This window comes from Nuphar pumila, chromosome 17 (assembly GCF_984573655.1).
Source record: "Nuphar pumila chromosome 17, dmNupPumi1.hap1.1, whole genome shotgun sequence".
In the NCBI taxonomy this organism is placed as follows: Eukaryota; Viridiplantae; Streptophyta; class Magnoliopsida; order Nymphaeales; family Nymphaeaceae; genus Nuphar; species Nuphar pumila.
In genome coordinates this window covers 38477701-38495712 of record NC_143265.1, presented here as the reverse complement: position 1 = coordinate 38495712, position 18012 = coordinate 38477701, and the positions used below count along the sequence as shown (strand labels likewise).

The 18012-nt window shown below is 35.4% G+C and overlaps 1 pseudogene; it reads left to right on the top strand.

Moving 5' to 3' along the window:
• The window catches only part of LOC149811893 (uncharacterized), a 112406-nt pseudogene that overhangs the window by 20391 nt on the left and 74003 nt on the right, over positions 1 to 18012 (top strand).

The following is an 18012-nucleotide window of genomic DNA, read 5'->3' as shown; positions in this document are numbered from 1 at the left end:
ATTTAGATTTTTTTTCGTTTTTTCTCTTTTTCACACAGAATTTAATTGAAGAAGAAGATAATGAAGTAGAAAAAGCTGATGCTGAAATCAAACTCGATGTATTTATTTTTTTATTTTTCTGAAACAAAACAGACACAGTTAGATGATCGATTGAGAATAAAGAAAAAGACAAAGAAGTAGAAGATCAGAAGAAGAAGAAGATACAGAGGATGAAGAAAAATCGGAGGAAGAAGAAGAAGAAGGAGAAGAAGAGGAAATCGGTAGAATCAGAAAAAGAAGAAGAAGAAGAAGTAAGAGAAGAAAGAGAACTCAGCACTCACCGTACCGTGAACCTGAGGGAAGAAGCTGGCGACCTCCACCACCGTTGCCGTCGCCGGAAGGAAGCTCCACCACCGCCGGTTGCCGGATTTGACAGAGAAAGAGGGAGAAAGGGAAGGTAGGTAAGGAATGGCCCGGTGTTGGTGGAGGAGGGTGAGAAAAGAGGGAAAGAGAGGGAAAGAGGGGAAAAAAAGAGAGGTTTCAGGCGTAAATGGGGGAGGCGCCCGATTGTTTTCTGTTTTTGGGGTTTTAAAAACAACATACCGGTTTGAACCGGTTTGTAACAGATGCAAACCGGTTCAAGCCGGTTTGTTTTTTTTTTTTTTTTTAAGATTCAAACCGGTTCAGCCGGTTTACTATTATTATTATATTTTTTTTCCAGTTTTAAGTCAAAAACCGTGTAAACCGGTTTAGAAAAATTTTCAAAAACTTTATTTCATTTATAAGGAAAATAAAAAGTATTCTACTAAATTTTTTTCTTTTCTAAAAACAAATACTTAAAATGAATATAAAACTATTTACTCTATATATATTTTTTATTTTTATTAAAAAAAACTAAAACTAACTACTATGATTATAACAAAAACTAAAATATGTATAAAATTGTAAAATAAAACTAATTTTCATGCATTTTCTATTTTTTAAATCATTTTAGCACATTTACTCAAAAACTAACATAAAATTGGGTTTTTGAAACATTATTTCATAAAATCATGCATATTTAAATGTTAATAAACCCTGAATTATATGCATGATCAATAGCTTACAAATCGATATTAACAAATAAAATAATATTTTACAAAAATTGGTAGAAATGATTTGTCCTATCACAATTTACATAATGACTGATAAAAGGCAAAAAAGAGAAAGAAACAACAAATCGACACGATGTTTATTGATAGCAATATCTTAAATCGATTTGTAAGCTATTATGCTAAATTTTTGTATCGATTTGTAATATATTATGTGATATGTATATCGATTTGTAACATATTATGTGTTTGCTAGTGTCGATTTGTAAGATATTTGTATTATGATATTGAAACGTGTGCGTGCGGCATTTATATTGTTGCGCAATTGTAGTGGCAATTTGTTCATTAAATCGTTGTCACGTGAATTGCTATCATCAACACATATATATGATAAGTCATTTCTTTTATTGGCATGGTAAATAACAACTCGATGCATAGTATAGTAAGATGCAACTGACGATCATGACAGATAACATGAAGAATGATGTGCATGTAGATTTAATTTTGCATGGTCGGTAGGAAGAAATTCTTTTGCCTCATAAGTGCATGTAGTTTTCATTCTCCCCCTCATTCTTCCTTTGTTTTTTCTTCTCTTCATCATCCTTCGCCTCTGTGATATAGCCGTTACAACCAGAAAATAAAATATTATGGCTTTTCTCCCCTGCCAGTTCAAAATTTTAAATTGATGTCCTGTTCTCAACGGGCAACTAAAAAATGATGTCATTTGTCATCTCAGTGAGAAAATTCTAAATCGATAACTTATCTTACAAATCGATATAGAAATTCCTATTGATAGCTTAGAAATCAATATTAAGAATCAAAGTAATATCTTAAATCAATAGAATATCCTATAAATTTGTAGTAGACATCATGTTAGGAAGCAATATCTGCAAATTGATGATAAAATATCATAAAAATTGAGAGGGAAATTCCTATTAATAGCTTAGAAATCAATATTAAGAATAAGCATACAAATCGATATTAAGAATGAATTTGTAATATATTATGCAATATTATATCGATTTGTAAGATGTTATGTGTTTACTAGTGTCAATTTGCAAGATATTTGTATTATTATTTTGAAACGTGTGCCTGCAAAATTTATATTGTTGCAATTTGCACGCTTGAGGTGGCGATTTGTATATTCAACACACGTGTGTCAGGTGCATAATTTTGGTTTTTAGATCAGCGTAAATTTTGTACACAATCTTACAAAATTTTTATACACTGTCTACAAAATCTTCTATAAATGTTTATACATAAAAAATTTGTCATGTTCAGGAAATTGAATGTTGAACCAAAAATTGTTATATCTCTCTCAGAAGTAGAACATAACCCTCTTTACGTTATCCTTGAGAACAGGTAGACGTTTAAAACAACTTCCTTTTACTCCTGAGGACCTCGCGTCCTTCATTGCTTTCTAGGTAATCTTGTAGTCTAGGGTTTTGTATCTTCTGCAATTAGAAAATCCATTAATTTTTTGCATAGTTCTGTGCGGAATCCAGGTATATCATCATGAAAAAAAAACTGAAAGTCAGACCAATATGGAAACCCTTACACCAATAATATAGGATAATAAAACATGTTTAAGTGTACAACATACAACAGCGAATTCTGGTTCTCGTTCATAGTATATTGCTTCAATATACTTTATTACAAAGATGCCACAATTTATGCCATTATTTTGTAAAGGAGCATCATCTGCGTCATGAAGCCTCCACGGGCCAATGCTGACACCCAACATGTCTCTGAAAAATCCAACCTGTGGTTTATGCAAAAGCAACTAAATTTCGGGCCACGGTACAAGATACAATAATCTTATAGATTGAAACTTACCAAATGCACAATGTCACGGTCTACACCAATGCTATAGTCCAAGGAGTTGTATAACCATATTTTTTGTTTTCATACATTCAACACATATAAGACCCAATGCTTTTTCGATTGCCACAATATAGGAATCAATATCTGCAAATCGATTATAAATATGTTACAAAATTGATATAGAAATACGTATTGATAGCATAAAAATCAATGTTAAGAATCAGTATATAAATCAATATTAAGAATCAAGACAATATCTTAAATCGATATTATGAATCTGCATAGAAATCAATATTAAGAATCAGAACAATATCTTAAATCGATATAGAAATTTCTATTGATAGCTTAAAAATAAATATTTAGAATCAACATAGAAATCGATATTAAGAATCAAAACGATATCTTAAATTGATATTAAGAATCAGCATAGAAATCGGTATTAAGATTCAGAACAATATCTTAAATCGATTTGAAAATTCGTATTGATATCTTAAAGATCAATATTTAGAATCAAAACAATATCCTAAATCAATATTAAGAATCAAAACACCATCTTAAATCAATATGGAAATTCCTATTGATATCTTAAAAAACAATATTAAGAATCCAAACAATATCTTAAATCGATATTAAGAATCCAAACATCTTAAATCGATATGGAAATTTCTATTGATATCTTAAAAATTGATATTTAGAATCAAAACAATATCTTAAGTCGATATTAAGAATCAAAACAATTTCTTAAATTGATATTAAGAATCAGTATATAAATCGATATTAAGAAGCAAAACATTATCTTAAATAGAAATCGATATTAAGAATCAGAACAATATCTCAAATCGATATGAAAATTCTTATTGATAGCTTAAAAATAGATATTAAGAATCAAAACAATATCTTAAATCTATTTGAAAATTCCTATTGATATCTTAAAAATCGATATTTAGAATCAACATAGAAATCAATATTAAGAATCAAAATAATATCTTAAATCGATATGCAAATTCCTATTGATAGCTTAAAAATTGATATTAAGAATCAAAACAAGATCTTAAATAGATTTAATATCTTACAAATCGATATGGTTACAAATTTTTCACTTGAACAAAAGTCTGTCATTTGGTCATCGGTACCCCAGTATTGTAGTCTGTTTAGAAATCCAACCGCGTATGGCATTCGGCGGACAATACTCTGTTGAATGAAACAGTAATAATAGTAAGTTTAAAACACAAAGGTACATTAGTAAATCAAAAAATAAAATAAATATATAAGATAACTGATATACCATAAAATAATGGGTGACGATGCAGACCAACATGGTTGTTTCCTTGCTTTGAATATATATGATGAAATCATGTATAGTCTGTTTACAACAAATATGCACTTGTGAATATACATACCTATGGCATACGTAAATGTATAACTGATAGTGGTTTCATACGTACAAAATTATTGATAGTGTTTCCTTCTGCAAATTCATCTCGCATCCGGTTAATGTTCTCTTTAAGCATTTTGCTGAGTTTTCTGGCACCTTGTTTTGTGGATGTTTCACTAAAATTAGCTGAATATTCAGTAAATGAATTGTAGCATTATATTCAGTAAACGAACTGTAAATGACATAAAAAAGATGAAGTAGGTTAAAGGAATCAAAGATACCCTTTTTTGTGGACGTTTGACTGAATCACAACGTCCTTCTTCGACATCGATATAGTTTTTGCGATGAAGGAGGTTAAAGGAAACATCAGTTTTTCTATTCGTTGCTCACGAAGCAGGTTATAGGAAAGGCTCTGGTTCTTCTTTAAATGAAACATTGCCTGTTCCATGCTCTTAAAGAAAACATCTTGTGTTCGTTGTGAAACACACCACTGAAGTTATGCGATGCTTCATTCATTTATTCTTTATGTCATTTCACATCTCGCCAGTTTTCAAAAATCACACCCAAAGAATATTAACAAATAAAGAAATTACATTGCACATTAATTAAAAGACATTGTTTCATTTGCTAGTATCATCAAAACAACGTTAGTATATGTAAATGAATGACACATCGCATAACATCAGTAGCGTGTCAGATGACATTTCCTTAAACTCTAAACCCTAAACTAATGTTCTGCGACGTTTCTTGTACTTAAAGAAAACACTATAAATAATAAACCCTAAACCAGTAATCGCTTAACGATTGAGCAAACCTAAGTACAAATTGTGGTAACTTCATAATCGCTATACCTAGTAATCGCTATTACAGGAATCACTATACAAAATAAACTCAAAACTAGTAATCGCTATACGATTTAGCAAACGTAAGTACAAATCGTGGTAACTTCATAATCACTATACCTATTAATCGCTATCACAGAAAATACTATAAATAATAAACCCTAAACTAGTAATCGCTATACAATTTAGCAAACATAAGTACAAATCATGGTAACTTCATAATCGCTATACTGAGTAATCGCCATATTAAGTAATCGCTATCATAGGAAACGCTATAAGTAATAAACCCTAAACCAGTAATCACTATACAATTTAGCAAATGTAAGTACAAATCATGGTAACTTCATAGTCGCTATATTGAGTAATCTTTATTACAAGAATCACTATACATAATAAACTCAAAACTAGTAATTGCTATACGATTTAGTAAACGTAACTACAAATCATGGTAATTTCATAATCGTTATACATAGTAATCGCTATACAGAGTAACCGCTATCACATGAATCATGACACATAATAAACTTTAAGCCAGTAATTGTTATACGATTTAGCAAACATAAATAGAAATCATGAAAGAATTATATAATTATAAACCTAAGTTTATGTAGTCTTATCGATTTTTTAGTGGCACTTCTGTGTTACACTTATTAAGGAAAGAATTATATAATTACAACAAAGAATGATAAAATTACAACATAGAATTATTGGGATACACAAATCACAAAATATGTTTATTCACTGGCACTTGATGACTTAGATGGACATACGAATCGTCACTTTCTTTGCCTTGGTGGAGTCTCTTTATTCAGTGGCCTCTTCGTTCCCTTGATCTTATTAAACCCACTGATAATCATCTCAACCAGTGACCCAATTTATCTCCCCAAATTCTATATGTCCTTCCATAACTCCTTATTCTCCCTCTCTAGCATAGCTAACCTTTTGTCAGACAATATATTCTCCTTTGGGAGCTATGTTTGCTTCTTATCGTGTACTACAATAGAGGGAATCATAGGAAGTGCCAAAGGGACACGATGGACGTTACGTCTATGCTAGAAGACGACATACTCAGGGACAAGAGTGACCTTACTTTCAGGTTGCTTCTCCTTAATCTATCGATTTTGATGCATGGGTTCCCAATATTGTTTAAAATAGTTGGGGTCATATTGTCGTTCTTTATAATCATATGGTATGACACAAACACCTCTATTGTTCCAGCTATCCAATTGTTTCCTGAAGCGTTCGTGCCAATTCATGTTCCTGGCCCTACCACTATTCATCTTCCTTCTCAATAGCACATGAACTTTTGATATCTACTGTCCCAAGCCAGCTTGTAGGAGTACTCGACTACCATATTGCAACTCAGCTTCATATTTTCTAAATAGCTAAATATCGCAGACAGACAGTCTCGCAGCCATAACAATAACCTCTTTGTCCTCATCCTCCCCATCTCCATACGGTCTCCACACAACCTCTATAATCGAGATTGTAGTTTAGATATAGACATAATTATTCATGCAAAATATTGAATGCGATAATAATTTATACTAAGGAAGACAAAATTCTAAAGCAATGATTACTTAAGAATGCTAAACATTACAACAATTTACGCATAATGAAAGTTGGATCCAAATGCGATAATGCTTTGTACTAAGGAAGACAAAATTCTAAAGTGATGATTACTTAAGAATACTAAACATTATAATGATTTATTCTAATGAAAGTTAGATGCTAAGGCGATAACGATTTGTACTAAAGAAGACAAAATCTTAAAGTGATGATTACTTAAGAATGCTAAACATTATAACAATTTACACTAATAAAAGTTAGATGCTAAGAAGATCATGATTTGTACTAAGAAAGACAAAATTCTAAAGCGATGATTACTTAATAATGCTAAACATTACAATGATTTACGCCAATGAATGTTAGATGCTAAGGAGATAATGATTTGTACTAAGGATGACAAAATCCTAAAGTGATGATTACTTAAGAATACTAAACATTACAATGATTTATGCTAATTAAAGTTAGATGCTAAGGAGATAATGATTTGTACTAAGGAAGACAAAATTCTGAAGCGATGATTACTTAATAATGCTATACATTATAACGATTTACGCTAATAAAAGTTAGATGCTAAGAAGATGGCGATTTGTATTAAAGAAGACAAAATCTTAAAGCGATGATTACTTAAGAATGCTAAACATTACAACGATTTACGCTAATGAAAGCTAGATGCTAAGGAGATAACGATTTGTACTAAGGAAGACAAAATCCTAAAGGGATGATCACTTAAGAATGCTAAATATTACAATGATTTTAAATCATTTACCTCATTTAATTACAGTCTGATGATGCATGAAATGCAAATCATGTTAGTTATTTATTCATGCATTTCTAGTGATTTTAAGGTTTAAAACCCATGATTTGATGTATTTTGATGTCAAGGGATTGTGATTCGAATTTCATAAAAATCAGAGTTAAAATGAGAGAGTTATGGCTATTTTAGTGTTTGGGCACGGATTTCGAGGTGGATCGGATCCATATCTGACCCAATTAGGCTGTTTTGGACCTTGGATCAGTATTTAAAAAGTCTAAATCCAACCCACACGCATATCCATATCGGTTTGAAAAGTTTTACAGAAAACCCCTCTAAAAGTGGCGCAGAGCAATAAAATATTTTATAAACCTCTTTCTGAAAAAGGCAAAAAGTATAAATAGTATTCTTGCTCCAGACCTAGATGTTTTTGGCTTTGGAATTTGTGCCCCTCTTGTGATTCTTGCTCCAGCCTCCTCCTCACCTCATATCCCACGCCATTCTCAATCAAAGATCAAGATTTTGCTTGGAATCCAAGCATTTCTTCATCTCTTCTTCCCATCTCTTTCAGTTCTTTTGCATCCTTGCTGATATTAACCTTGGATTGCTGTGTTTTTGCAGGTGTAGCAGAGGTTGAAGGCACCTTTTCTTGCGTGAAAGTGCGAGACACTTCAACAAGAAGGATCAGCTCTACCTTCATCCGATCACGAATCAGCTCATTTTCCATCTTCGATGGACTTCAAACGTGGTGCAGCTACAAAACATATTTCCATGGTGACATTCCAGCATCCTTGAAGAAGACGAGACGCAAATCCAAAGGCATTTTCCGCTCTCTCATTCCCCACAATCGTCGGATCGCCCTGGAGGTTGGTCTTCATCGTTTCCCCGTTCTTTTAGATACTCTCGTGTCTTCCTATAGTATTCTTCTAAACCCCAGCCATTTTCTGTAGTTTTTATTTATTTGACAGTAAGACCACTGTCGTTTTGCAGTATTTTTGTGTTTTGAATGTCATTTTGAAGGTTGGAATTGATCCTGCACTAGGCGTGTGATAGTATTGTTCAATCGGCTAGATCTAATCTAGCCAATTCTCATATTGTTATTAGCTGCAGTTTTCTGGATTTTATTTCAGACTTTGCCTGTGTTAAAATGTATTTCAAAATCCAATTTAGATATAGGGTTGTCGTTGGGTCTAGGGTAGATTGTTGTCTTAGTCAAAATCCAAGAATCGACTAGATTCCTCTTAGTCGATCTTGGTGTTTTAGTGTGTATTTGTGTTGAATCTTTTCTGCAGATTAAAACGTGTCAATCTGCTCTTGTTCCATTCGTTCCCAGTATGATTTGATTAAAACTTTTAAGTTGGGTTAGTTTAAGTGTGTCGTGTGGTTTGTTTTTGAAAATTCATTGGGTCAAAGCTCAATCGGCTAGATCTAGTCTAGCCTATTGTATTGTCTCTTCATTTTTGGATTTCTGTAATTCTTTCAGCAATAGGGTGTGTCAAAACTTTATTTTGTTTCAAGTAAGTCCAGTTAAATTAGTGTTGTTCGTATTGGGTCATTGGTCATAGATTAGGATTGTCAAGTTCGATTGATTGTTTAGTTATGTCATGTCATATTTGAGGATTGGTTCTTTGTTTTAGTTTGTTTCTCTATTTTTATTTTTGCTGCAATTTCAATAGGTCGTGCTCAACAATTTCAATAGTTACTTAGTCGAATAATTAAGTTAGTATTTCTTTAATGTAAGTTTATCATACTAAAAAGCAAGAATTTTTTTTATTTCCTTAGTTTATGTAAAATCGAGTCCTAGGTGTTAGAATAGGTTGTCTTCTCAAGCAGGACGTCTTCCATTAGAGGTCCAGCTTGAGGTTTATATTTTATTTGGTAAGTTTTTAGGATTAGGTAGATTCATTTCAATGTCTAGGTTCAATTGAGTAGTGAATATAGAAACGTTTTTTTTGTGGTCTTGTTTAGGTAGTTTTGAATTGTTATTTATTTCATTTAGTCTTTGTAAAATCGTGTTTTCCATGTATTGTATACTTATTGAATTAATGTATTTAGTACATTAGTGCTAATATATGTCACTCAATTAGTTAAATCAATTTTTAGAAAGAGGATATTTGAGTAATTGTGGTGTGGAAATCATTTTGGCAACTTTGAGGTTCTCTAAAGTCGTGTGGAGCATTTAAAGAAAGATTTAAAATTGATTGTCCAGCCAAGGTAAAAAGGAGTTACTTGTTTAGATATGGAAATATATTTTGAAATTCAATTGAATTGTCAAATAAAGTGACCACGGTTTTGAGAAAAAGGTTTACTTGTTTTACAAACAATTTTAGCAAGCCAAAACCATGTGGGATATCATGGGTTGGACGGTTTCAACTCGTCTAACTTTCTATATTGGTTTTGAAAGTAATTAAGAAGAATAACCCCCTTTTAGGCTGGACGGTTTTCCATTTTGAAGTTTCCCTTTTGATTTCACAAGGTATTTATATTAAGTAACTCATTGCCAAATTCGTTTTATGCACCCATTTCCTCTTATCTAACTTTCCATACTAATTTAGATTAGATTTGGTCTTATTCATTTTAGTTAAGTTTAAATTAATTTTAGGTTAGTGATTAAGTTACTCATTAGATATGTCTTAATTAGGGGTTGATATAATCTAGTTAGGTGTGTAAGTTAAGTAGAGTTATTATTATAATTTGTCATTATGTTTTTAAGTAATTAGAATTTAATTCTCAGGTTTCTAATTTAGCAATTAACTAAGTGAGTCAACCTAGTTGACTCATCTAGGTAGGACATGAACCTGGACCAGTCAAACCCTAAACCATCCCTCTTTAGGAATCCTAGCTCTTAATCAACTTTAGTTTGGTAGTTAAATTAATTAATTAGTTCATTTGTTTCATTGATTCTCTTAATGTTAATATTAACTTAGTTTTGGATGTACTTCGTATGGTTCTAGTTTAACCTGTAGTTTAGATTGCTTTAGACCGATTTCATTTCATTACATCACTTAGTTTTACATGTTGGTTATGTTAGTTTAAAGTAGGCATGCCATCTAGAATAGAACCTTTGTTAATTGTTTAAATTTTTTGTGTTTGTCGTTTAATAAATTTTTTTCTGTTATTTTCTGCAATTAACAGTAGAATAACAGCAAATAGGATTGTGTTTGCATTAGATTTACATTCTTAGTGCTAAAAATAGATTTCCAAAGTGAATAGTGCACTGATTTTGAAAACCGATTTTTTCCCTATCGCACACTCATCATTTTATGTGCAAAATTTATGAGTTTTCTGTAAATTCTTTTTTTATTCTGTTTATTGGCGTGTTCACTATCTGCAGACCAAATTTTAGCTCATTCCGAGTTGATTTGGTTTGGTTTTTAAGCGTTTTGTGAAAACAGCTTTTTCGGGTTTTTAAATTTCGGGTCCTGCGATTTCCAAAATTATCCGGGTTTTGAAACGCTTATATCTAGAGTTCCAGATATAATTTTTTATATCCGCAAAAACTGTCAGATTCTTGAATCTGTTAGTTACGGAACAGAACAAATTTTGGGAATTTTGGACTTCGTTTTCTCTGTTAAACAGTCCATTTGTGAAAAGCTGTCAGAAGTCATTTTTGCACTATTTAGGGGTAAGATAGTCATTTCATTGTTTTATCCATTTTCAGTTAATTTTCAGTGTTTTCTGCATTGTAATTAGTGCATCTGAATCCATTAACGTAGTCAGACCTAGATTGATTAGTTTTAGAATTATTTTGGTATTTTATTTGATCTTTTAGTGTTAATTAGAATTTGCCTTTGTTAATTTCTTTAAAATTGGGTTTAGTTTAACTCTTAGTTTGATTTACTTGAATTTTTAACTAATTTTATATTTTCCTTGTTTTAGGTTGAAAAGCATACTAAAAATCCCAGGATATTCCTGTCCAAGCGTGAAAAGTCGATACTTGGTGAAAGGACAGAATTGCCCTTGACGAGCAGCAGAAAATTTGAATTGCTTTTCTATTTAGTTTTAGTTTTAATTTGTAATTGTTAGTAGAATTGTACTTGTTGACTTAGATTTGTGAATTAATAAATTGAATTTCTTAGAAATAATTGAATAATTCTCGTTCCCTGTGGATTCGACTCGTGCTTGCCACTTTTGTGGAAAGTCGGTTATTTACTTTTGGTTGACGATTCTCCAAGTATTTTATTGAAAATTATCTTTTAAAAAGAGTGTTTACAAAAATTCAACCAAATTTTGGCGCCGTTGTCGGGGAACGACGAATATATTCTTTTATTTTTTAGATTTTAGTTTATTAATTTGTGTTAGTTGTTTTTATATTTTTTAGTTAGTAGGATTAGTAAGTGAATATAGGTTTAACATAGTTAGTACATATAGGATTCACGTACTGTTTTTCTAAGATTCACTGGATTTTTATTTCTACAAGGAGCGATTAGATAGGTGGGTTTTAGAGAACATAGTTTGTGCATTCCTGTATTTTTCAATTTCAGTAAATTAAAGTAGTTTTACTTTGTTATTTCATTTACTTAGTTAGTTAGTTCTGACATAGTTAATTTAGACTATTTTTATTAGTTGTCTTTATTTTTGTTATTTGCATTTTAGTATCTGTCTTAGCTTAGATTTAGATTTAGGTCGTGTGCTTACATCTGGTCTTAGTACCAGTGTATGCAGGGGCGACGAGCTTTAGGAACCCCATTACATCCATTTGTTGACAACCCAGAGAGAATTCTACATTCTCCTCGGAGTTCGACAACAGTGGGCGATATGGATCCTCCAGCTCCACCTCTAGTTCCTCCATGCACTCTGAGGGAATACTTCATTCTCACATACTATGTCCAGGCATCCTGCATTCGGAGACCCAATGTAGGAGCGCCCCACTATGAGATTAAGGCCAACATTATTTAGATGCTTCCATCTTTTTATGGCCTTAGTCACGAGGATCCCTACAGGCACTTAGACAAATTCCTCGAAATTTGTTCTACTGTCAAGATACAAAATTTCATTGACTAAAGTCCTTAGATTCAGTAGAGATAGGGTCATGGGATCAGTTACAACAGGAGTTCCTGATAAAGTACTTTCCCATCGGTAGGACGAATCAGTATAGGCGAGCCATCACTATCTTCTTAGAGCTAGATGGTGAGCAGTTTCATGAGACCTGGGAGAGAATAAAGGATCTCCTTAGGAAGTGTCCCCATCATCAGGTGCCTAGATGGCAGCTGGTGTAGAGCTTTTATGATGGATTGTCTGACAGGAATCGTTAGATGATCTACTCTTCATGTGGTGGGACCTTCATGTTGAAGAGCAAGGATGAAGCATGGAGGTTATTTGATACATTGGCAAAGAATTCCCTCCACCATGCTTCTAGCTCTCACTCTGATAGAGCCACACCCAGTATTCAGAAGAAAGGCGGTGTCGTCGAGATTGGTTCATTTACTGCACTACAGTGCAGGGTAGACATGATTGCTTAGAAGTTGAACCAGCTTCTCGCGGGACCATCTCCTACTCAGCAGGTGTGTACTCTTTGTGCCAGTCCGGCACATGAGATTACTGAGTGTCCTTCGGCAGCTCAGTACCCTGAATTTGTTCAAGAACAAGTTCAGGATGCTCAGGGTTATGCCAAACCCCAGAACAACCCATTTTCATCTACATATAATCCAGGTTGGCGTAACCACCCTAATTTTTTATGGAAGAATCCACAGTCTTCCATTCAGATGTCTACATCCTCTCAGCACGCTCGGCCGCCAACATTCACTCAAACATTCCAGAGGTCGAGCTATCCTCAGACTTCATCCTCATTTCCTCCTCCGATTTCACAAGAGTCTACCCCACAGATCTCTTTTGAGGAGAGACTTCTCCAGGCATTCCAAGAGGTGAAAACCTCTAACCAGAATGCTTTTGAGAAGTGTAGCCAGATCTTGAGTTTGCACACACAGTCCATTGCGAAGCTATAGTCGCAAATGGGACAGTTAGCAGAGGCTATTAGTAGGAGACCTGAGGGTACTTTGCCGAGTCAGGCTGTCATGAACCCGAATGGCAAAGACCAGATGACTGGAGGCCTGTACCATACTGAGTCACAGCAGTAGACCAAATTTGTTATAGCTCTAAGGAGTGGACGTGAGTATCACGTCGAGAGTAGCGAGAGGATCGATGAGCCAGATACCAGTGTTCCATCTTCTTCGGCTCAGCCATCGCCATCACCATCACCATCATCATCATCCCCCACCTCAGTTCATAAGAAGGATAGGAGTGAGCCTTCTCACAAAGAGGAGGACCCCCCGATGTACATCCCCAAACCACCCTATCCCAAAGCATTAGAGTCTCTCAGATTTAGAGGGAAGCAGTGCACGAAGATCTAGGACATGCTTGACATCTTCAAGCATGTGCAGATCAACCTGCCTTTGCTCGATGCTATTCAGCAGGTGCCGGCATATGCCAAATTTCTGAAGGAACTATGTACGCAAAAGAGGAAATCTAAAGTAAAAGTTCCTAACAGGGTTCATTTGACGGAGCAGGTGAGTTCAGTGATTCAGCATCAGACGCCACCAAAGCTCAAGGACTCTGGAGCCCCTATCATTACTTGTACCATAGGAAACATTCAGATAGAACACACTTTGCTCGATCTTGGAGCAAGCGTGAACATTCTGCCTGAGTATTTCTATGATTCTTTCAGGCTAGGAGAGATGAGATCGACTCCTATTACACTTCAGCTAGCAGATCGTTCTGTCAAGGTACCAAGAGGTGTCTTGGAAGACGTGCTAGTTAAGGTGGATGATTTCTATTTCTCCGTTGATTTCATTATCCTCGATATGGAAGGAGTGGATAGCCAGCACTAGACTTCGATCATTTTGGGCAGACCATTCTTGGCGACTGCCAATGCATGTATCAATTGTAGGACCAGAGCTATGAATTTATCATTCGGCAACAGGAAAGTCAAGCTGAACATTTTCAATGTCGCGATGGGTCCAGCGGAAGATATGGACTGTTTTCATGTAGATATTGCACAGGATTTAGTGGAAGAACAACCCGATTTGTATATTACTGAGGATTCATTAGATTTGTACCATATAGAGAAGAATAGTTGTATAGTTAGTGTAGATGTGTCTAGAGTGTCGTCAGAGTTACCTCCTTGGAGAGCTGGCATTGAGCCTCTCCCACCACTTGCGGAGACCCCCGCCAAATCCTCGATAGAGTCTCCTCCGAAACTTGAGCTGAAACCCTTACCGGATTCACTCAAGTATGCATATCTCAGAGACGGTGCGACTCTGCCTGTGATCATCTCGTCACTGCTCACTGAGAAGCATGAGCAGAGATTGCTGACGATTTTACGAGAGCACAAGACAGCGATTGGTTGGGGAGTGGCTGATTTGAAGGGGATTGATCATTCGTTCTGCATGCACAGAATTCATTGTGATGAAGAAGTCAAGCCAATGCGGGATATGCAGAGAAGGTTAAATCTCAACATGAAAGAAGTGATGAAGAATGAGGTAGTGAAGTGGTTGGATGCCAGAATTATTTACCCCATTTCTGATAGCCAGTGGGTCAGTCTGATTCAGGTTGTGCCGAAGAAGTCAGGACTCACTGTTGTGGAGAATGAGAAGGGGGAAAGAATTCTGATGAGAACCACCACAGGGTGGCGAGTCTGCATTGATTATAGAAAGTTGAATGTGGCAACTCGAAAAGATCACTTTTCGTTGCCCTTCATTGATCAGATCTTGGAGAGACTCTTGGGACAGAGCTACTATTATTTCTTAGATGGATATTCAGGGTATAATCAAGTAGTTGTCCATCCTGACAACCAGGAGAAGACGACATTTACATGTTCTTATGGCACCTTCGCATTTAGACGTATGCCATTTGGGCTCTGCAATGCCCTGACAACTTTTCAGAGGTGCATGTTAGCTATCTTCTCCGATATGATAGATGATGTCATGGAGGTGTTTATGGACGATTTTTTGGTATATGGCTCTTCATTTGAGGATTGCCTCCAAAAACTTACTCGAGTACTGAGTAGGTGTGCGAAGACAAATCTTGTTCTGAGTTGGGAACAGAGCCATTTTATGGTCCAGGAGGGGATTGTGCTTGGACATATTGTGTCCAAGAGAGGGATTGAGGTTGACAGAGCGAAAGTGAAATCCATTTCTCGTTTGACTCCACCTACTACTGTGAGGCAGATCAGGTCATTTTTAGGGCATGCTGGATTTTATAGGTGATTCATTAAAGATTTCAGCAAAATCTCTCGACCGCTTTGTACATTATTAGAGAAGGATCAGCCCTTTGATTTTAGCGAGGATTGCATGAAGGCCTTTGAGATTCTCAAAGAGGCCTTGATTACTGCGCCCATTCTGAGACCTCCGGATTGGACGCTCCCGTTTAAGATTATGTGTGATGCTTCTGACTATGCTATGGGGGCCATTTTAGGACAGCGGATTAACAGGAAGCCTTATGTGATTTACTATGCAAGTAAAACTCTATCTGATGCCCAGATGAATTATACCACGACAGAGAAGAAGCTACTTGTTGTAGTATTCGCATTAGACAAGTTTAGGTCTTATCTTCTCGGTTCGAAGGTGGTTGTCTATTCTGATCATGCTACATTGAAGTATCTTCTGAGCAAGAAAGACACCAAACCGAGACTCATTTGTTGGGTTTTGTTATCACAGGAGTTTGATCTCGAGATTCGAGACAAGAAGGGTAGCGAGAATGTAGTAGCAGACCATCTTTTTAGACTGATCGTGGAGACCACGTAGGATCAAAGGTCGATCAGTGATTCTTTCCCCGATAAGCAGATCATGTCAGTCAGAACATCACAATTACCCTGGTTTGCTGATATCGTGAACTATTTGGTTTCGAGACAAATTCATGAGCATTGGAATAGGAATGAGCGTGAGAGATTCCTATCTCAGGTGAGGCACTATTATTGGGATGAACCAAAATTATTCAAATATTATGCAGATCAGATCATTAGGAGATGTGTTCCGGAGGATAAGTACGAGTCCATTCTTAGTTTTTCCCATTCTTTAGCCCGTGAAGGACATTTCAATAGTAGGAAGACAGCTACAAAGATTTTGCAGTCTGGATTTTATTGGCCTACACTCCACAGAGATGCACATGAGTTCTGTAGGAGATACATTAGATGTCAGCACACTGGGAACATGTCCAAGAGGGACATGATGCCCTTGCTCCCGATTTTGATAGTCGAGATTTTTGATGTTTGGGGCATAGACTTTATGGGCCCATTTCCACCATCATTCAGAAATTTGTATATTTTAGTGGCGGTTGATTATGTGTCTAAGTGGGTCGAGGTTGTGGCAACCAAGACCAATGATCATAGAGTAGTGCTTAAGTTCATTAAGCACAACATTTTCAGTCGTTTTGGTGTGCCACGTGCGATGATCAGTGATGGTGGCAAGCATTTCAGGAATGTACAGAGAGCTTCTTTGCTAAGAAGGTATTCTGTCAATCATAGATTCACCACTCCTTATCATCCGCAGACCAGTGGACAGGTAGAGGTTTCAAATAGGGAAATAAAGCAAATTCTAGAGAAGATAGTTCGCCCGGACCGCAAGGATTGGTCCCAGTGCTTAGATGATGCACTTTGGGCATATAAGATTGCATTTAAGACTCCCATTGGCATGTCCCATATCGCCTGATATTCGGGAAAGCATGTCATCTTTCTATCGAGCTGGAGCACAGAGCATATTGGGCCATCAAGAAATTGAATTTTGACCTCACCCAGGCTGGCAAAGTGAGAGCATTGCGGCTCTCAGAATTAGAGGAACTCAGGAATGATGCATATGAGAATGCCAAGTTATACAAAGCTCGCACTAAAGCATTTCATGATAAGCACATTGTCAGAAAAGTGTTTGAGTCAGAGCAGAGAGTTTGGTTATACAATTCTCGTTTGCATTTATTCCCAAGCAAATTGAGCTCGAGATGGGAGGGACCGTACATTGTGAAAGAAGTGTTCCCACATGGGGCAGTTACATTATTTGATCCTCAGACCCAAGGTACATTCAAGGTTAATGGGCAAAGACTGAAGCCCTATATTTCAGATTCCTTGCAGAATGGGGAGTGTGAGATAGTTCATCTCACAAAGGCATAAGGATTTGACCAGAGGGATGTATATGTACATAGTAGAGTAGTTTTATTTTTCATTTCAGTATTTTCTTTTGTTCAGTATTTCATTTCATATGTGCTGACATTTGTTTTTTATTTATGCAGGTTGGATCTAACATTTAGTGTATGAGAATTAGTTACCAGGTACATGGCAGAGCTTTCAGAGCATACATTGATCAGATAAGCAGAAAATTATGCAACCAGATATGCATAGGATGCTGCAAAGTCAAGTCAATCAACTTCAGAAGCCCAACACATATCAGGTTGTATCTATCCTTTCTCCTGTAGTTAGTATTGTCTTTTAGTGTGCATCTGCATTGCATTCTTACATATTTTGTATGCCACTAGGAATAGTGTCATTCAAGCATGGGGGGTGGTTTAGATGCACACTAAAAAAAAATAATTTATGACTGGTAGCTAAAGTAGGCTTTTGAGAACAAGTTTGTAGCAGATATGATTGTTTTTGGCATA